The sequence below is a fragment of the Mirounga angustirostris genome, unplaced genomic scaffold (assembly GCF_029215605.1).
Source record: "Mirounga angustirostris isolate CCGP_5_RB_7025 unplaced genomic scaffold, mMirAng1.0.hap1 SCAF_1, whole genome shotgun sequence".
NCBI lineage: Eukaryota > Metazoa > Chordata > Mammalia > Carnivora > Phocidae > Mirounga > Mirounga angustirostris.
In genome coordinates this window covers 151952019-151975049 of record NW_026991709.1, presented here as the reverse complement: position 1 = coordinate 151975049, position 23031 = coordinate 151952019, and the positions used below count along the sequence as shown (strand labels likewise).

The following is a 23031-nucleotide window of genomic DNA, read 5'->3' as shown; positions in this document are numbered from 1 at the left end:
AAGTTTCCTCCCTTTCTTTTAGAGCTAAATAATATTCTACTGTATGTATAAACCACATTTTGTGTATCCATTTATCCATTGATGATCCTTGGATTGTTTCAACCTCATGGCTATTGTCACTGCTCTGAACTTGGTTGTATAAATATCTCTTCTAGATCCTCCTTTCAGGTTTTTGGATATAGAAGTAGAATTGCTGGATCATTTAGTAGATCTATTTTAATTTTTTTGAGAAAACTCCATGTTATTTTCCAGAAAAGAGGTTGCACCTTTTTTCATTCCTACTGACAGTACACAGGAGGCATGAGGTGCCTGCTCATTATAGTTTTGATTTGCAATTACCTAATAATTACTAATGTTAAGTATCTTCACAGGCTTGTTGGCCATTTGTATATCATTTTTGGAGAAATCTCTATACATCTCCTTTGCCCATTTTTAAAAATATGGAACATTTCATGTGTTTGCATGTTGTCTTTGCACCAGAGCATGTTAATCTCTGTATCTTTCTAATTTTAGTATATGTGCTGCCAAAGCAAGCGCCTAAGTTGTTGATTCTTAATTTGAAATTTTAGTGTTTCATTAACACATTTTCCTCTTCCCAACAAACCACCATCCCTCTCTATGCACCTACACTCAACAATTTTTTCCATAAAAAATATAAAAGAAGATTTGCATATATTCCTAAACTTATTTCTTTTTATGTGCAAGTTATTACCTCTTTCCGTTGATTGATTACTGATAGTCTTTGAGTTTTGTTTTGCTTTGTTTTGTACTTTTTCATGTCCCTAGGTTTAGGGAAGTAGAAAATTTAAAGGTCTGACTTAATGATGCCACGTTAAACAGCCTGATCAAGGTAGAGATGAAAAAGAGTAATATTTCAACCTTGCATCTAAAGGGGATATTAATCTTGCTCTTTTTTAAAATTTTTAATCAGAAGTTCCTAATTTTCTCACCATTGATGTAAAGATCATTTATGCTTGCAGCACAACCAACATAAATCACTAACACAAAAAAGAATAGTAAGCAATCTTTAATCAATATCATTTCCTTCTATGAGACACAGTGGAAATGAAAGAATACAATTTGTCATTGATCAGGAGTCTTGCAAACATTTAGCCAGGGCCCCATATCTTCCCAATACTTACTTTGCTCTAGCCATGCTGGCCTTCTTTATGTTTTTAAGACAAATCGAGGTCATTTCCTTCCCATGAACTATGCACATCTTGTTTCTTTTTTTCATTTCATCATTTCATTGAGGTTTTAGCTTAATGCCATCTCCTTGGAGAGGCCTCCTGACACCTAACCCAATGGTGCTGCTTCCTGGACAGTCACTTTCTATTGTTGCCTCCACTTTTTATTCACAGCACAAATGATTTTCTGGAATTATCTTATTAATTATTTATTGGTGTGCTGTTTATTTTCAGCCACCCTCCCTCATTATGATATATGTTCTATAATTGCAGAGGTCTGTGTCCTTGGTTCACTTCTAGATCCTCAGGGCCTGACACAGTGCCTGATTAACAGCATATGTTTAATAAATATGTGTTGAATGAATACCTGGTTACAATGTCAATTAGGGGTCATAAACTTTTTATGTAAAAGGCCAGATATTTTAGGCATTGTAGGGCGTATGGTCTCTGTTACAACTGCTCAAATCTGCTACTATAAATCAAAAGCAGCCATTAAATAATACAAAAAAAAAAGAATAAGCTTGACTGTGTTGCAGTAAAATTTTATTCACAGAAACAAGGCATGGGCTAGATTTGGCCTATGGATCATAGTGTACAGACTGCTAAACTAGATCACCTCTTGTCAATTTTGGTGTCAGGGCACACTTGGATGTTAATTAATTCATTTTCGCTAATTTTGGCTACTGTTTGAAAAAAATGTTAATAATAATAAAAAACAAAGATAAAACTGGATTTACTTCAAAACTATAGGTAATAATTAAATAAAGATTAAGAGAATATTCCCAATTTTCTGTGGAATAGTATGATTCTTGTTCAATCAGCAGCTTCAGTGGGAAAGGGCAATTGATGTTAAAGATAACGTGTTGGTAGGAGGGAATATTTGGAATCCTTTAGTGTATAGCAGTGGTTCTCATATTTGAGTGTGCTTCCAAATCATCAGCGATTGCCCGACTGCACCACAGAGTGGCCAGTAACTCTGGGGTGGTGCCTGAGAATTTGTGTTTCTATCTAGTTCCAGGTGATGCTGATGCTGGTGGGGTAGAGGTCGGAAAGCGGAGAGGAGATGCATGTGAAGATGTGAGTGAGGTGATACAGATGAGCAATGGTCTGTATGATGGTAGAGGCTGTAGAAATGATATGCATGGTACAAATGAGAGGGAATTATCCAGGAGAGTAGCATACACAGGAGTTAATTTATGGAAAAGCTGAACTTATGGGAAAAAGATGAAATGGCCCTTGGGGGATGTATTGAACAAGAAGAGCATAAAGCCTCAGAAATAAACTGTCAGGCTAACTACATTTTCTTCTTTAACTGAAATACTAGACTCTAGTCATATAGCTGCATTTGATTAAGCATGACATTTGATGATATATTTCCTGATATTATATTGGATGAATTGAGCCACTCACTTTGACAATATATGGCATTAATACCTGGTTTTATGAATGTAGACAAAGGATATTGACACAAGGGCAGAACAATGTGATGGAGGATGACTAATGGTGGCAGTGTCTTCCCCCAGCTCCATCCCATTGACAGATATGTCAGGATGGATAAATTGATGGTTTTGACATAAAACTAGAGGAAATGTGTTAAATGAGAGAATGCTGGTGACATGATGGAGTAAAAAGTTAAATCTCATCTGATCAGGATAATTTTAAATAAACAAATCTAGCTCTTTTCCTAGAAGGAAGAGAGAAACAAAGAACAGATGGAGCTGAAAGATATCAATACTAAGATGAGATACACAAATTTAAGTGTTTATGTGATCTTATTAAGTATAAATGGACCAAACTTTCCAATTAAAGGAAGAGAGCTTCAGACTGGCTTAAAAAAAAAAACTAAAATTAAAAGTTAAAAAAAGTCAAGACTGAACTATATGCTGTCTACATGATAACTTGAAAACAAGAGAATAGAAAAAAATATGGCATACACACTATAACAAGAAGAAAAAATACTAAGCAAAGTATACTTTAAGACAAGTTTTATTACCCAAAATAAGGTGGAACATTCTATCATGATAAAAAGGGAAGTTTATCAGGAAGATATACTGATGCTAAAGCCTCAGTATGCAAACAGCAAAAACTATCAGAATCAAAGGGAGAAATAGAAAAATCTACAATTAAACTTATTAATTTTCATTCCTCTCCTTCAGGCATTGGTAGGACAACTAAAAAAACAATTCAGTACAAATATAGTGGACTCAACATAATCAGCTTGAATTAATTGACATTTAAAGAATCTTCTGAAAGATCAAAAGCTATAAACTTTTGCAGGAAAAGCAACAAATCCCTGAGTGGCTCTCCACATTTTTTATTTTCCAGGCATATCAGACATGGCTGTAGGGTTATATATCTTCTTTGGAACCTGTGCACCTTCTGTAGCCCACTTCTTACTGAGAGCTGTTTTAAGACTTGCCAAAATAATAACAGGATTTTCAGATGAGGTTAATGTTCTTTGGCAACTTAATTTCTTCAAAACCTTATTAATTTTCTTATTTTTTACTTCTAGTCAGTTTTATGTATGAGTAACCACACCAAAATTTATTTTTGAAAGAGATCTCAGATGGTCTTCATTTACTTGCTTTCCAGTTTCCTTATACAGCTCAACTTAATAGCAGCTACCTGAGGAGATGAGGCCTGAATATAGCACACCTCAAATCTGATCACTTTATTGAAGTAAAAATTCTCATAATGTCTTTGTCAAAACAAAACAACAACAAAAAACAACAACAACAAAAAACAGCTTCTAAATGTTCAATTTCTAGTTCACTCCTGAACAATGTAATTGTGGAGGGAAGTTCCATATCCAAAATAATTATATTTTCTAACTATTGACAAAGGAGATAAGTTCTACTTAACAAACACTTCATTTATCTGTTGCTATTAAATTATTTGCAAATAACAATTTCATTTAGTTACATAATTTTATGGCTTAGGAATGTGGGAAGGGCTCAGATGAGCAATTTTTCTGCTCCATGTGGTTTTAACAGAGTCATTCAGTGCTGTTTAACTGGCAGGTGGGTTTGTCTGGAGCATCCAAGATGGCTTCACTTATATGGCTGTTGTCTGCAAGGCTGATCTTAACTAGAACCTCTCCCTATCAATGGAATCATAGGGTTCCTTTTTATTATCTCTCTATCAGAATAATGGAACATTTTCCAGGTGGCTCAGGTCTCCAAGAGAAAAAGACAGAAACTATCAGTCTTCTTAAAGGCTAGACTGGCATAGAATCACTTCTGCCATAATCAATGCAAAGGAAATATTCTTGTTACCTATATTTTGCATAGGAGATAGTTTTGTAAAGGGGACATCTTGCCACATGTCCAAGCTTGCAGGCAGAATTAATCAGTTTAGCATATGCTCATGAAAGGGCTCAATGCTTTCTTTAGCAAGTCAGCATTCTCAGAAACAGAAACCAAATAGCAACCAGGCTTGAAAGCATGAAATTCTGTTTTTCTGATCATTTAATTTCAAACAATAGAAAATATAAGAAATGTATTCAGACAATTACTCAAACAGCACTCTAAATTATACCTTATTTTGGAAATTGAGAAATGGAGCACAGCCATATATGAAACCCCACATGGGTGTAATCCAGAGGAAATGCTGTTCAGTTCAGGCATATGTTTAGCTTTTATGCCTTTCCTTCAACAATGCAGAGAATCTGGGAAGCTTTAAACACTAATATGATCTAATTGGGGCTACAAAATCTTAAGCTGTTTACCTTGTATCTGAAGTGTATCTACCACCCACCCTTTAACTTGCAACACCCTTAACTTGTTTCTTGTCTCAGCTCACTAAGCCTTCCTGATATATCCCCATCCTTCTCTTAAGAAGCTTATTATTATCATTATTATTACTTTGCTTTAGTAAGAGGTGGGAAAGAAGTCTTCATTATGTAAAATGTGATGTATAAATCTGTGTGGAGTGCTTCTAAAAGTAGAATGTCTGCCAAGTTCTCTAGCAACGTTACCAGTGTATAATTAAGTACTCATTTAAACTATAGTTTATGTTTGTGCGAAGGGAAAGTGTGGAACTCAGAAATAGAAGTTGTTGTGGGGTGGGGTTTTTTCTGTATTTTTAAATTACATGTTAGATTCTGTTTTTGACAACTATGACTTTTAAAGTAACAAAGCTGGATTTTCAGTTCTAGCAATATGGTGGTCTTGGTGACCAGAACAATCCTTGTGAAATACAGTACATAAAAAGTCCTGGATAAAATATAAGATGTAGTATGAAATAAGACAATCTATAGAGGCTAGAGATTGAGAAAGAAAGGAAATTTAAAACAGTGCTGAATATTGACTATGGCACATTTTCCGGAGCATTGATCATCTCTGATGGCCTAGAGCTAAGTATTTAAGTCAGTCTTTCTGTGTTAACTGGAGATAAAGCCAGAGATCCATGCAATGCACGGGGGATTCATACAACACCTTGATAGTAAGTCTGCATTTATGAAAGCCAAAACCCATAGTAAACTGAAGAAAAAATAATATAGGGGGAGATGGACAGGATAGCTGTGTCTCATCCTTGATTTTGAATGGAGGGTATAGTAATATATAATAAAGTAAATATAAGGGCGCCTGGGTGGCTCAGTTGGTTAAGCGACTGCCTTCAGCTCAGGTCATGATCCTGGAGTCCCGGGATCGAGTCCCGCATCGGGCTCCCTGCTCCGCAGGGAGTCTGCTTCTCCCTCTGACCCTCCTCCCTCTCATGCTCTCTGTATCTCATTCTCTCTGTCTCAAATAAATAAATAAAATCTTAAAAAAAATAAATAAATAAAGTAAATATAATTAAATATGCATGTGCACACATACACAATTATTTTGAGAGTTGCTAAAAATAGAGACAAATTTAAATATCTGTGTAATGAAAACCTTCTCAAAGACAGAAGGTCATTCCACATTGGTTAAATGCCCCTAAGTGAAGAGAAAAGGAAATAAAAATACCCTGGAGAAACATAACTTAGAACTTAACACCCAGGAGCCAAAGATGTTTTACAGATGAGGTTTCAGTAAGTGTGACTTCACAATAGCAACAATAGTAATAATAAATAAAAATATCTAATATACAAGAAACCAAGCCACTATGAATAGAGATTCTGGTGAGAGATTAAAAAAACAAAACAAAACAATGAGATCAGATATATTAAGACAGCAGCAGCAGATCTTGAATTTATCAGATAGAATATATTTAATTAAAACATATTGGTATGACTATTTAAAATTCCATTATATGTATGAAGAAGGAATAAATAACATCGAATTAACAGATGTATTTGTATAAAAGAATAAATCTTCTAACAATTATATGTACATGGATATAGATAGAGATAAATGTATAGTTTTAATTTTTATTTTCATTTCAGTTTATATATATGTAATATATATGTAACTGGGAAATGAACAATTTAGAGAGCATATTAGACAGAGTGAGAGAAATAGCCAAGTGCCGATATGTCTGATAATGCAGCAGATTACAGACATTAAAGACATGACAAAAATACAAAGAAAAATGTTAAATGATACTGATGAGTGAGGATCTAACTTTCAGACAAATGCAATTCTAAGGAGAAAACCTCAGTGGGAAGAAGAGTTAATATTTGGAAAAAAATAACTGAAGATTTTCCCAAATTTTGAAAGAAATAAATCATCAGACTCAAGATAACCAAAGAATCCCCTAAACTCATTTTAAAAAAATCAACTAAAATAAAATAATAAAAATACCTATACCATTATATCATAATTTAAGTAACAATACCAAAGCAACAGAAACTATAAGTAACCAGACAGAAAAATAGATTATCATAAAACAATAAATAAAATGAAAGTTGACTTCTCAAAAACATTAAAAGAAGGCCCAAATCAGTCTGATAAACCATCAAAATATGGAAAGAAAAAAATTGCAAATCTGCATATATATTTAACCTTACATTGTGGTAAAATGTTGACATTTTAAAAAACTGAATATATTTTTGTATTTAAAGACACTCGTTGATGAAATATCTAAAAATGTTTTCTGAGATGAAAGAAGGCTTGTTAAACAAAGGAGATAGTAAATATGTGAATAAATCTAAATAAATGTTTACAACAGCACTAAGTGTCTTTTAGTGTTAAAAAATAACAAGGTAAGGCGCACCCGGGTGGCTCAGTTGGTTAAGCAGCCAACTCGATTTCTCCTCAGGTCATGATCTCAGATCCTGGGATCAAACCCAGCATAGGGCTCAATGCTCAGCAGGGGGTCTGCTTGAGGATTCTCTTTCCCTCTCCCTCTGCCCCTCCCCTGCTCATCCGCTCTCTGTCTCTCTAAAATGAATAAATAAATCTTTAAAAAAAAGAAAAAATAGGTAAATTTTAAATGTACGCAGCCTATAACATAAATAAGGGAGGGATTCCATTAGTATTAATGATATCTAAGATCTTTATTGGAACTTTAGACTTGTCTAAATGTGTAAATTCTGACCTGTCTTTACATTTGTTTTCCTCTCTGTTTCGTTTTGGACATTTTCCTACTGAAGTGTTTTCAAATTTCTTAATCCCACCTTTTACTGTGACTATTCTGTTTTTAAACATATTTCCCAACTTAGATATTGTATTGTTCATTTTTGGAATGTCCCTTTAGTTCTTTAATATAGACCCCAATCCTGTGTTGAAATTCAGCCCTGTTATCCACTTTTTCTTCTATTTCCTTTTACCTAATAATTGTAATTTTTAAGTGGGCTAGGTATATTGTCAGCCCTTCCATTGATCATAAATGATTTATTTCCTTCTTGACTTACCTAGTAATTTTGAATTTTATGCCAGACATTGTAACAAAAGAGCCCTCTAAGCTATAGATTTCTGTATTTCATCAATGAAAATTCTCTTTACTTTTGCTAGGAAAAAAGAGAAAGAAGTTAATACACTTAGTTCAATTTTAAATTAACTTAAGGCAGGGGTACAGTATAATTTAAAAAACTCAATCTTTTGAGTTTGACCAACCTTTGGATGAGCCCAACCAGGATTTTAACCCACTCCTTGTGTCTTGTGGGTCTCAGTTGCTTCGCTATAAGGGGTGGACCAGAGGTGGGTGTGGGAAGGGGGAAAACCATAGGAGACAGTGTTCTGTCATCTGTCATTCAGAGTTTCCAGCTCAGGTTCCTGGTATCCTAATGCTGTAGGTCTTTGTTTCTTAGAAGCACAAAAGAGATTATACTGTCTTTCAGAAACTTTTAACTTGAATCTCTAGCTTTCCAAGCAGCCATAGCACTCATCAAATGTCCCATAGGAAAAACTGACCATGATTTGAGTTCTCTCAAATTTCTAATTTGTCATGCTAGCACCATTAACTGTTAAATAATTTGCAATTTCTGTAACTCCTACTAGAGTTTCCTTGCCTGAGCAAGCTGGATCCTCAACTTGCATCCAGAAACCGAAAATTTTCTGAGAATAATTTTTTGAAAGTTAGAGAGTTCTAGCTTGCCTCAGAGATGTTCTCTACCCTGTGAAATTTTAATTTCTAACGTTCATTGCTTCCATTGATCTACAATGCCTTTAAATTATGAAATTTATATATTTTTTTTCTAGTTGTTGGGAAAATTGTTGTTCTACAATGAACTTTTACATCTTACCTAGAAATCTTGAATTTCCTTGATGGCTAATGATGTTGAGCAAATTTTCATAGATTTACTGACCATTTGGATATCCTTTTTAGTTTCTCTTGTCCAGACTTTATTGTTTTTTCTTTAATATCAATTCTTGTTAATTGATAGGCATTTTTAAAAATATAGTGAATGATTCCTTTGACATTTATAGATGTTGCAAATATCTTCTCCTGGTTTAGAGCTTGGCTTTTTACTCAGTTAATTGATGAGTTTCTAGTTACAATTTACTTCAAATGTGTAAATTATTTTTTTAGTAGTTAGTGATATTTGAGTCTAGTTATATATACCTTTTCCTATTACATGATCATTAGTATATTCTTCTATGTTAAGTCCTTGAAGATTTATTGTTTCATTTTTTACATTTAGGTAAAAAATTCACCAGGAATGATTTTTATATAGGGTGACCTAGTTACATTACATTGTTTTTCTATGTACATATCCAAATAATCCAACACAATTTGGTGAGAAGACTGCCATTTTTACTGTTTACTTACCAACTATATCATAAGTCAAAAGTTCATACATGTGTGAGTCTGCTACCAAACATTATTGTTTCATTTGTCAGTTTGTTTATCCTTCACCAGACAACATATTGTCTTAATATAAATGTTTTATATCTTAGTATATAGTATAAGTCTTCCAACATAATTCATCCTCAAGATTGTCATAGCTTTTCATAGCTCATTTCTTTTTGTGAATGTGTTGAAATATTATTTACTCAGAGTAAAATGCACATATCAGTAACTATATAGCTTAATAAAATTTTACATATGTGTACACCTATATAACTATCACAATAAACTCAATTTACACACACAAGAAAATAGTTGCTGGGATTTTGAGTGGGTTCTGTGGTAGACTGACTTCTTTATCGGCCCTAATTATTGATCTCCCTCAATCCATCCTATGTAATGTAACTTCACAGTTTATCTCAAGAAATAGTCTATTTCTACTCTTCTTAAATCTGGGATAGCCTTATAATTTGCATGGCCAATAAAATGTAGCAAAGGTGACACTGTACCAGTCCAAATCTGGGCCTCAGGAGGCCTTGCTTACTTCTAGTCAGTCTTACGAACCTCTTCCTTTCCATGAAAGAATTGCCAGACTAGTCTCTTGGAGGGATATAAGAGCAACACCAACAGTGAGCAAATCCCTAGAAATAAAGCTACTAATTGTGAAGCATAACAGAGCCTAGCTAAGATAAAGAGTGTCCAGCTACACCCACACACCAACATATAGAATTATGAGCTATACAGGACATTGTTATTTTATGTCACTGTATTTTGGAGGTACCACCCCACACAACATTAGATGGCAATAGATGGACAAAATTGGTTTCCATTATTGCATTATAAATCATTTGAATATAATCAACATCTTTACAATATTGAATTTTCAGTTTCATGAATATGGATTACTCTTCCATTAATTTAAATCTTTAATTTCTCTCAATAAAATGCTGTATGTTTATGTAGAAGGTTTACATTACACACAACCTTTTAAATTTAGTTCTAAATACTGATTATTTTTATGCTGTATCTAATCATCTCTCAGACTTAGTTGATGATCATTACTATAAGATAAAATACAGTGTTTGTGTATTGACATTGTATATCATCAAATTGCTAAATTCACTTATTAATTTTAACAATGTATCTAAATTTTTTTATTTTCTATATAAAGAAAATCTTTGCAATTAATGCCATTCTTTTTGTTTTGTTTTCAATCCACGTATCTTTTTTTAATGTTTCAAGTTTTTATTTAAATTATATCTAGTTAACATATAGTGTAATATTAGTTGCAGGAGTAGAATTTAGTGATTCATCACTTACATATAACGCCCAGGGAATTACCAACTTCATCACATCAAGTGCCCTCCTTAATACCCATAACCCATTTAGTCCATCCCCCACCCACCTCCCTCCATCAACCTTCAGTTTGTTCTCTATGCTTTGTTTCTCTCTAGCTCTCTTTCTCTCTTTTCTTCCCCTTCCTGTATGTTCATCTGTTTTGTTTCTTAAATCCCACATATGAGTAAAATCATATGGTATTTGCCTTTCTTTGACTGACTTATTTCACTTACTATTAATACTCTCTAACTCCATACATGTCATTGAAAATGGCAAGATTTTGTTCTATTTTATGGCTGTATAATATTCCATTATATATATACACCATTTCTTCTTTATCTATTCATCAATTGACAAACATGTGGGCTCTTTCCATAATTTGACTATTGTTGATAATGCTGTTATAAACATCAGGGGGCATGCATCCCTTCAAATCAGTATTTTTGTATTCTTTGGGTAAGTACCTAGTAGTGCAATGCTGGTTCATAAGGTAGTTCTGTTTTGAACTTTTTGAGAAACCTCCATACTGTTTTCCAGAGTGACTGTACCAGTTTGCATTGCCACCAATAGTGTAAGAGGGTTCCCTTTCTCCACATCCTCGCCAACATCTGTTGTTTCCTGAGTTGTTAATTTTAGCCATTCTGACAGGTGTGAGGTTAGATCTTATTGTGGTTTTGATCTGTATTTCCCTGATGATGAGTAAGGTTGAGAATCTTTTCATGTGTCTGTTAGCTTATCTGGATGTCTTCTTTGGGAAAGTGTCTATTCATGTCTTCCACCCATTTCTTGACTGGATTATTTGTTATATGGCTCTTGAGTTTGATAAGTTCTTTATAGATTTTTGGTACTAACCCTTCATCAGATATGTCATTTACAAATATTTTGTCCCATTCCTAATGTTGCCTTTTAGTTATGTTGATTGTTTCCTTTGGTGTGCAGAAGCTTTTTATCTTGATGAAGTCCCAGGAGTTCATTTTTGCTTTTGTTTCCTTTGAGTCCAGAGACATGTCTAGTAAGAAATGACTACTGATGTCAAAGAGGTTGCCACCTCTGTTCTCCTCTAGGATTTTAACGGTTCTTTGTCTCACATTTAGGTCTTTCATCCATTTTGAATTTATTTTTGTGTAAGGTGTAAGAAAGTGATCCAGTTTCATTCTTCCACATGTTGCTGTCTAGTTTTCCCAACACCGTTTTTTGAAGAGACTGTCTTTTTACCATTGGATATTCTTTCCTGCTTTGTCAAAATTTAGTTGACTATATATTTTTGGGTCCATTTATGGGTTTCTATTCTGTTCCACTGATGTCTGTTTTTGTGCCAGACCATACTGTCTCGATGGCTACAGTTTTGTTATATAGCTTGAAGTCTGGAATTGTGATACCCCCAGTTTTGCTTTTCTTTTTCAAGAGTGCTTTGGCTATTCAGGAAATCACCAAGGAAGAAGTCAAACTTTCACTATTTGTAGATGACATGATATTCTATGTAGAAAGCCTAAAAAACTCCACCAAGAAATTGTCAGAAGTATTTCACAAGTTCAATAAATTTGTAGGATACAAAATCAACATACAGAAATCTATTACATTTCTATACACAAATAATGAAGCAGCAGAAAGAGAAATCAAGGAATCAATCCCATTTACAATTGCACCAAAACCCATAAGATACCTAAGAGTAAACCTAACTAAAGAGGTAAAAAATCTGTATTCTGAACACTAGAGAATACTTATGAACTAAATTGAAGATGACACAAAGAAATGGAAAAACATTCATGCTCATGGATTGGAAGAACAAATGTTAAAATGTCTATACTACCCCAAACAATCTACACATTTATTTATTTTTTTTAAAGATTTTATTTATTTATTTGAGAGGGAAAGAATGAGAGACAGAGAGCATGAGAGGGAGGAGGGTCAGAGGGAGAAGCAGACTCCCTGCTGAGCAGGGAGCCCGATGCGGGACTCAATCCCAGGACTCCAGGATCATGACCTGAGCCGAAGGCAGTCGCTTAACCAACTGAGCCACCCAGGTCCCCAACAATCTACACATTTAATGCAATCCCTATCAATCCACTCATCTTCATTATTCTACTTACTTCATTGTACTGGCACAGATTTCTAGTCCATTGATAAACAGACCATTCAAAAGGATGTTTTTGTTAGTCATTTACAGATAACTCTATATGAGATTAAGAAAGTACTCTTTTATTTCTGGTTTTCTGAGAGTTATTTTTTCATAAATTTCTGATAAATTTTATAAAATGTTCTATTTGTTTCTGTAAGATGGTTAAATTAGATTTATCTACACCCATGGGAGAAGTTGGTCTATATCCCTCTTCTTTTCAGATATTCTGTCAGGATTTGGGTATCAGGTTCTGCTCTACTCATAGTTACCTAAGAAGACATCACAGATCTGTGTGGTAGTATTTACCACTGAAAGTAGGTAAGCATTGAGATTTCCATGTTCAAATGACTCAGTTGTAGAATCAATTAAATAGCTATAGAATAAGTTGGTATTTTATTTCTTCTTATATTAGTTCTTAGTATTTATCTGTTTTTTGGTCAATTTTCAAATGCATTGCCATATTTTATATTTTTATGAAATTTTAAATGTTAGTAGATTAATATTTCTGTCTCTATTATTCTTCCTGATATCAGTCACTTAAAAAAATCAGTCTTATAAGAATTTTTTTTTATTTTTAATGGTCTTTTAGAGCATAATCATTTGGCTTTGATGGTTTTCTCTAGTGTTCTATATTTTATTAATATCTTATTATTATTTTCTTCTTTTTATTTATTTTAAGTTCACTTTGCTGTTCTTTTCTTTTTTCTTTTTTAAAGTAAACTCTACACACAAAATGGAGCTCAAATTCACGACCCTGAGATCAAGGGTCACACACTCCACTGACTCATTCGGCCAGGTGCCTCTAATTTGCTATTTTATTTCTAACTTCTCTAGATGATAGATTTTTTTAACCTTCCTTTTCTTATAATACATGCATGTAACGCTATATATGTCCTTGTACACACATCTTTAGCTATTTTCCAATTTTTTTCACATATGCTATGTTTCTTTCACTGAATTCAATGTTTAAAATACTGCCTAATGTTCATTATTAATCTTTTATCCATTCATCATTTAGAAGCATAGGACCTAATTTCCAATTATTTCTGAACTTATGTTGTTCTATTTGTTATCAATTTTTAACTTAGTTCTATTTCCATAAGGGAGTGTCTCCGTATTGTTTCGATCATGTGAAATTTGTTAAAATCTGCTTTGTGGTCTAGCATAGTGTTAAATTTTCTAAGTGTTTTATGTGTGCTTAAAAAATATGTATTCTACAGTTTTGAGGTTTGGTGATTTATATATCATACATTTATTCATGTTACTCAAATCTGGTACATGACTTGGGTTTTTTTGCATTTATTTGATGAGTTACTGTGTGTTAAAATCATCCACTATGTCTTCAATTATTATGTTCAGAAGGAGAAATGATAAAGAGGTACAATAAAACTTTCAAGAGTGATAGATGTGTTCATCATTGTGATTGTAGTGGTGATCTCAAGAGTGTATACACATGTTATAATTTTCAAATGATATGCTTTTAACAGGCCAAATTTGCTATATGTAAACTATATCTCAATAAAGGTGTTAAAATGAGCCATCATATTTCATTACTTAACAAAGTAAAGGAGATAATGCACAAGATCATCACAATGGATACAAAAATTCATTTGATAAATTTTAACATTCATTTGTGAAAGAAGATTTTAGTGTATTAGAACTTGATAGAAAATTTCCTAATCTGTTGTAGAAAATAGCATACATACATACACATGCACAACTATGGCTATCATGATATTTAGTGATGGAGTATTCAAAACCTGGGAATGAGTTAAGGTCACCCTCTATTGCTATATATATTATATATTAAACACATTACTAGTTAACTTATATATAGTTAAACCTATACACAAAGTAGTGATTTAATAAATATTGACAAATAAATAAATAAATGCATAAAGGGTCAGAAAGTATATTTCTAAGAATACTTCTAACCTCTAGCAAACCTTTTTAACTGTGTTTTTTTATTTTGTTTTGTTTTGTTTTAGATTTTATTTATTTATTTGACATAGAGAAACACAGTGAGAGAGGGAACACAAGCAGGGGGAGCGGCAGAGGGAGAGGGAGAAGCAGACTTCCCGCTAAGCAGGGAGCCTGTTGTGGGGCTCGATCCCAACATCCTGGGATCATGACCTGAGCTGAAGGCAGACACTTAATGACTGAGCCACCCAGGCACTGCTTTAACTGTGGTTCTTAAAAGGACTAAGCTTTAATGCCCTAAGTCATCTATTATGTTCAATGAATGAAATTCCATGGATCTAGGTGGGCACTAGTTCTATATCATTATTAGAAGAACCTGGAAAGTAGTCACTCTAATCATTTTCTGTGCTCTAAGGCTCAAATGAAGAACTCAGGTTGAGTAAGGTTGATAGAGACCATGATTAAAGATTCTATTCACACATTTGTGAAAATATCTTAGTACAGCTCTTCCTTGACTTATTATGGGGTTACATCATTTTTTTTTAAGATTTTATTTATTTATTTAACTCACAGAGAGAGAGAGAGAGAGAGCACAAGCAGGGGAGCAGCAGGCAGAGGGAGAGGGAGAAGCAAACTCCTTGCTGAGCAAGGAGCCCATTGTAGGGCTCGATCCCAAGACCCTGGGATCATGATCTGAGCCAAAGGCAGGTGCTTAACCTACTGAGTCATCTAAGCACCCCTATGGGGTTACATCTGATAAACCCATCCTAAGTTGACAAAGCATTTAATACACTCAAACTAAAGAACATAGTTAGGCCCAGCCAACCTTAAATATGCTCAACACACTTACATTAACCTAAAGTTGGGCAAAATCATCTAACACAAAGCGTATTTCATAATAAAGTGTTGACTATCTCATGTAATGTATTGAATGTTGACTATCTCATGTAATGTACTCTGTGGGTACAGAGTGGTTGTAAGTGTATTAGTGGTTTATACTTGTGATTTGGGTGGATGATTGAAGGCTGAAGCTTCCTGCCACTGCCCAGAATCATGAGAAAGGATCATATTACATATCACTAGCCTGGAAAAAGAACAAAATTCAAAGTATAGTTTCTACTGAATGTGTATCACTTTGGCACCATTATAGAGTTGAAAAACTGTAAGTAAAAACATTGTAAGTCAAGGACCATCTGTACTGTACCTGTGGGTGTAGAGCAGTTATTATGTTCAGTGACTCCTCTTCAAAGGTTTACTTTACTTTTTTTTAATTTGATTTTATTATGTTAATCACCATACATTACATCATTAGTTTTTGATGTAGTGTTCCATGATTCATTGTTTGTGCATAACACCCAGTGCTCCATGCAGAACGTGCCCTCTTTAATACCCATCACCAGGCTAACCCATCTCCCCAACCCCTTCCCCTCTAGAACCCTCAGTTTGTTTTGAAGAAGTTTCCTGGTGGCACATAGAACATAGGGTACTGATACTTAAAAGCAAATAAAATAGCTACCAGTCATTTCATTAGATGATATTATAAGTTGAGTGACAGTCCCCAGAAATATTTATGAGTCTTTCCTTTAACAAATGTTTCTATTGTTCTGAATCTCCTCCACCTCCTTGAAAACCTTTGAATACTTTTGCACTGCCCTCAGTAAGTTTTGTCAGCAAGAAAACTTTATAAGTTTCTGCTCAAATGCAACAATCATTACTTGTTATTTTTCAATTCAATTTCAGTATAAATTAACTTATCTCTGTGCAAGTAGCATTAAAGCTAATAACCCTAAAAAGGATTAAGATTAGAAAGTAATGCTGTCAGTGACAAAGCTCATTAACCGCCTTTATCACTACAAGCTGATGAACTACATCTAGGATAATTGGTCTAATTATAATACATTTGTTTCTTTAGCCAGGTATTCTTTGCTTCACTCTCTACTGATTACTTATGGGTCTCAGTTTGGCCAATTAAATATCTCTCCCCACTCTATTCATTTCTAAAATTGATAGCATATAGCTCAGATGTCAGTATACCTGTGCTCTTAATAGAGCAGCATTAAGGAGACAAGAAATAGAAAGGCAAAGGGATAGCTTTATCCTAGGGTGTGGGCCATAAAACAAGATATACAGTGAATAACAATTCTTTTAGGGTTTCCACCCTAAAATTTTAAGTGGAGTTGCTAAAATGTATTTAAAACCGATAGACCCTTAATATATTCTACTTGATTCGTTCCCGTAGAACACTTTCAGTTATTTTATTTTCATGACAAGCAACAGAACACCCACATAAAAGTGACTTAAAACAAAAAGAATTAAATTACTTTATATAAGAGATAATCTGGAGTTAGAGATTTTCACATTTGGAAAAGTAGCTAATGAGTATCTCTAAGATTTTTCCTAGGCTTCTACTCTACTATCCTCAGGATATCAGTTTTTCCTTTTTGTGCCTACAAGTCCTCACTGTCTCAAGATTATTTCCATAGCTCCAGGTATCTGGATCACACTCAAAGGCTAGAAACAAGACAGAAATTAGAACAGAGAAAGTGAATCATCACATGATTTTCTTTTCTATTATCAGAAAAGAAAAATCGTTTCACAAGACCTTCCCTTACATTTTGTTGGCCAAAAATTGATAATATATTCATGTCTAGTTGAGTGACATTGGGAAAATTCCTGATTTTTCAGTGTTTTTACTTAGAAAGGCATGGAATAAAAGTGCTTGGTAATAACTTTTGTGTTTCCATCTAAAGGTGTATTTAAGAGGAAGAATGTCCCTTTTTTAGTAAATGGAAATCTCCATGGAACTTTATTTCTCCCTATTCATCCTGAGTATATTGTGTGTGTTATAAAAGGATGAATTTGAATTCAAGTACTTGGAGATAGATCAGTATTTCCAGCTGAGTTCTTCTTGAACATTAGGATTCACTATAATGAGAGTGATCAAGTCATTCATTGTCCAGAATAGACATATTTGAGACTGAAAATAGGGACTAATTACTCTTGGACAAGTGAAAGCTCAGTAATGTCCCAAGCAAACTGGTACATGTGGGATCTTATCTTTAAAAACCCTATTTATATCAGAGCCACAATATCACTGGTTCCTGACTGTTGGTTTTATGACCAAGCCAGGTAAAAATGACAGATTAATAACAGATAAAACCCTTGGTGAAAGAGAAAAGCAACTGCTACCAACTGGTGTGAAAATACATAAGTGATTAATATAAAAAATCAGCCCAAAGCCTCTCCTCTCTCCTTCTCATTGCCATTGTGAACCAAAAGAATAGGTAAATCAAAGGAAAAGTTTCCAAATCTGAAGGTCATCAATACTCCTCACGCTGCCCCTGACAAAAGCTCTCACTCTGACTACAAGGCTTATTCATGATCTAATGAATAAACAGTGGGATACATAGATAAAAGTAAAAATACCACTTAAACTAGATTAAAAAAAGTGGTTACCTGCAACCCAGACCTATCTTTGGATTGATCAATCCATCTCTCCACTCAGCCACATTCAATTTAAAAAAAGAGAGAGAGATTGGTAATATCTTATATCAGGGTTTTAAGCCATATTTTATCATAGGTTTGCCATGTGCATGTTTCAGTTTCAGTAAATGTAAGTACACATAAACTTTTATTAATAGGTATGTTTAAAAAATTGCTATTTATCCTTTGATTATACCTAAAAACCTCATTTCTCTAAGAAAAAAGCTCTATAATAAATGCTAAAGAAAGTTTTTCTGAGAGAGGAAATTCACTATAAGGAAACGGGTCTATAGAAAGAAATGAGAAACAAAGAACATGACAAATATGTAAGTAAATATAAGATATTATACCTTGTTCTTTCTTTTGATTTCTGTATATGACAATTGAAATTTTTAAATAAAAATTCATAACTTTGTAAGTTGTTATATACAACATATAAATTAAAGGCTCATGGCAACATTACCACAAAAAAACAGTGGTAGGGGGATAGAATTATACCATTGAATGTTTCTTACACTTTAAACAGCGTGGTACAATATTAATTCTAAGTAAACAGAAGTAAGTTAGGTTACATATTGTAGTCCCCACATAAGACACTTAAAACACACACATATACACACACACACAGAGGATCAATAACAACAACTAAAAAAAGTCAATAGAAGTGTTAAAATGTTGAAAGTAACATGTTTAAGCCAGAAGTAGGAATAAAATAATGAAAAAGGAACAGGAAACAGAATGGTCCAGTGGAAAAAAAAAATCAACATGATATATTAAATCACAAAGACATCATGCATTAAATGTAAATGAGCTAAATATTCCAAATAAATGCAAGGATTGTTACACTGGATTAAAAAGAAAAAAAATCAATATGGTTTGTTATAGAATACACACCTTAATGACACATAGTTGAAAAGTAAAAAGATGGAAAAGAATGTATTTTTTAATGTTACAATGAAGCTCAGAGTGACCTTTGAATAGTAGGAGTGTTAGTATGTTAAAAATCTGTAATGGACAGTTAAGGGAGTTACCAGACAGACAGAGAGAGAGAAACACGTGAGCTTGCCAGGCAAGGATTGCAGTAGAGATTTTGTCTTTATCAAATAAACTTAAAGGAACAAGTTACAGTTAAAGTTTGAATGGGAGAGCCTGCCATTGTTGTTCCACATTGGATTGTTGCTGTTTACATTCCTTTGTTGAGCCTACATCTTCATAAGCTCTTTAGCAAGTGTATGTAGAACACCTACGTCTTCATAAGCTTTTTAGCAGGTATATGTTGAACACCTCTGTTCATGGTCAAGACAGGATCAGAAGACATGGATACTGACAACTGATTTGTCTGTTCTCCTCTTTTTCCATGACTATATCTACTGCCTCGTCTTGATTTATAAACAAAACCTGGAAAACCTACAAAAATAAGTGTTTTGTGGTTTATCTAGGAATAATACAGAAAATATTGCTGTTATTTTTGGTGAAGAAAATCAATTTTGTATAGTTTATTTCAACCTAAATAAAATGTGAATTTTGTTTAAAAAAAAAGGAATGTATTTTTTAAAAGCATGAAAAACCATTTGTTGTTCTTAATATTAATCAAGGTAAAATTCTAGACACTTAGTATTACCAGAGGAAACAAGGGGAACTTTATAACACTAAGAGAATCAATTTGTCAAGAAGATATATCTACCCAAAAGTGTACACACGTAACAACATTCAAAATATATGGAACATAAGTGAGGGAACTAAAAGGAAAAAGACAAATGCACAATCCCTAACTAAAGTATTGATAGAACCAATAAAATACCACACTAGTTTTCCCTTTAAAATGCCCATTCCTCATGTTTTGCATGGCTGACTAAAATGCTTTTTTCTCTCATCAACTGGGTCTTAGAGTTCTGTATAATCCAAAACAGCTTCCCTTAACAACCCATTTAAAGGATCATGGCTGACTAGTATTTTCCCATGTGTTACTTTTTATGTAGAATGTATTAGTAACAGGCATTTCCTTTGTTCATTTTGTCATTGCCAGTTTCTCCTCTGCCCAAATGTAAGCTCCATGACAGAAGTCTTCTCTGCCTTATTGCACTGCACTATTGTGCCCCAGCACCAGCAGTAGGGTCTGACAGAGAGAGGCTACACAATAAATTTGTCCTGAATGGATAGATGCCTGAATGAAGAATAATAAGTTTATTATCTAAGTTTTTTATTGAAGATAAAATTTGCTAATTATGAAGAAACATGATATAAGTATCATAAATATTTAAAGAAAAGCTACATGGCATAATAAAAATTTTAAAAATGTGGGTGTGTAAGAAAATATAGAGTACTAGCAATGTAAATAGAAGAAAACAGGATGCGGGGTGCCAGGGTGGCAAAGTGGGTTAACCATCTGACTTGATTTCAGCTCAGTTTGTGATCTCAGGGTCATGAGATCGAGCCCCCTGTGGGGCTCTGGGTTGGGCATGGAGCCTGCTTGAGATTCTCTCCCTCTGCCCCTCCCTCTGTCTTTCTCTCTCTCAAAAAAAAAAAAAAAGAGAGAGAGAGAGAAAGAAGAAAAAAATAGGATGTTAAGTTTAAACGTACCAATTTCATTACCTTTCATAGTAGGAAATTATTATACTAAAAAGTTGATGAATTAAGAAATCGACATTTTAGTCTCATTAGAAAATACAAAGGCAAGCAGTAATAAATTAAAATTTAGGCTCTATACATTTCAAGTGACTAAAGAGAAAATAAAAAGGAAAGCAAAGGCCATATAGCAAATATAATACATATAACAAAAGATAGATACAAAGGAAATAAAGTTACTTCTAACAATTATAAAAGTAAACTGGAAAATTTGGCAAAGTAAATGGGAAAAATATTCTTAGGGAAAGTTATTCTTGTTTCATAAAAGAGACACATGTAAAAGAAAGTGACACATTATTATTGAAAATAAGAAGTATTGGCAACGACACACAGGCAGATGCAAAGAAATATTAAGCAGGGGTCCTGACATTAACATCACATAAGAGTTTAATTAAAGGCCAAATGCACTGTATGAGACAAATGTGGTGTCTGCCTTATAATTATAATACATGAAATCTACAGAAATATGTAACAGTTATGAATCTTTTTATACACCAAACAACTTGGCATCAAAAATATAGATTCAAAACTGGATGAAACTAAAAGCTCAATAATTCTTTCAGCCAATAGTAGATGAAAAAAATTAAAATAAGTAAGCCTATAGAGGCTTTGATTAATAATTCTTTAAATAAAACATGTGCTCTTTTATTCTTAAAATAATTTAAAATGGCTATATATTAAGCCACAAAAAAAAATCACAACAAATTCCAAAATCTGAAAGCATATATTACAATCTTTTTTATTATGTTATGTTAATCACCATACATTACATCGTTAGTTTTTGATGTAGTGTTCCATGATTCATTGTTTACATATAACACCCAGTGCTCCATTCAGTATGTGCCCTCTTTAATACCCATCACCAGGCTAACCCATCCCCCCACCCCACCCCCAGAACTCTCAGTTTGTTTCTCAGAGTCCATAGTCTCATGGTCCGTCTCCCCCTCTGAAAAGTAGTAGGAAAAAGTAGTAACAAATTGAAATAACTCTATGCGATTTAAAAATATCTCTTTCAAAGAATTCTTGAGTTAAACAAGAACTGTTTTTATCATTTATTTATTACATCTTTAAAAACTTTATTTATTAGAGCAATTTTAGGTTTACAATAAAAATGAGAAAAAGGTGCAGAGATTTCTCATTCACCTCTTACCCCACATATGCATAACCTCCCTCATTATCCACATCACTCACTAAAATGCTACGTTTTTACCAAGGATGAACCTACACTGACACAACATTATCACCCAAAATCCATAGTCTACGTTAGAACTTGCTTTTAGTGTTGTATAGCCTAGAGGTTTGGACAAATGTAGAATGATATATATTCATAATTATAATGCTATACAGGGTATTTTCACTGCCTTAAAATTCCTCCATGCTGAACCTTTTCCTCTCTCTACTTTTCATACAATTTATTTTTTATTTTATTTTTTTAAAGGTCTTATTTATTCATTTGAGACACAGAGATACAGAGAGAGAGAGAGCATGAGCAGGGGGGGAGAGGCAGAAGGAGAGGGAGAAGCAGGCTCCCTGCTGAGCCAGGAATTCGATGTGGGGCTCGATCCCAGGACTCTGGGATCATGACCCGAGCCAAAGGCAGACATTTAACCATCTGAGCCACTCAGGCCCCCAATTTATTTTTTAATATAAGTGAAATATACCCAAACCCACAGAGTGAAAGTAAAGCCAGTGTAAAAAGGAAATTTTTGCCTCAAACATTCACATAATTGAAGAAGAAAGAATAGAAATGTGTAAACTAGTAAATTTAATTTGTTTAAGTTAAAAAACAAAAAGGAAAAAGAAAAAACCCAGGAGGAAGGAATTTGCAAGTATAAAAACAAACACTCATTTGTTTATAAGCAAGATAATCATAATATAATAACAAGCAAAGTGATTTAAAAGTGCAGAGAATTCTTTGGAAAACAGAGAAGAAAACAAGTCACTAGATAAATAAAAAGAAAGCTAAAGTTTATAGAATGAGAACTGAGAATTCAGAAATAATTACAGACAGGGATTTGGAAATAAGTAGTGAGATGTATTCTCCAAGTCATGTAAATACATTTGAAAGTCTATCCAAAATAGATGGTTTCTCAGAAAACATCAGTGACAAAAAAAGACTCAAGAAGAAAAAGAAAATATAACTAGATCAATAATTACAGAATATATTAAGGAAGTTAAAAATAGTGCCTGGCCTAGGTGTTA

At 33.5% G+C, this 23031-nt stretch overlaps 1 non-coding gene across 1 annotated transcript; it reads right to left on the bottom strand.

Moving 5' to 3' along the window:
• Positions 1-434: 434 nt before the first annotated feature.
• Positions 435-537, bottom strand: LOC123835019 (U6 spliceosomal RNA). The gene has a single exon (XR_006788581.1). It is a non-coding gene; the product is annotated as a U6 spliceosomal RNA (small nuclear RNA).
• Positions 538-23031: the final 22494 nt, after the last annotated feature.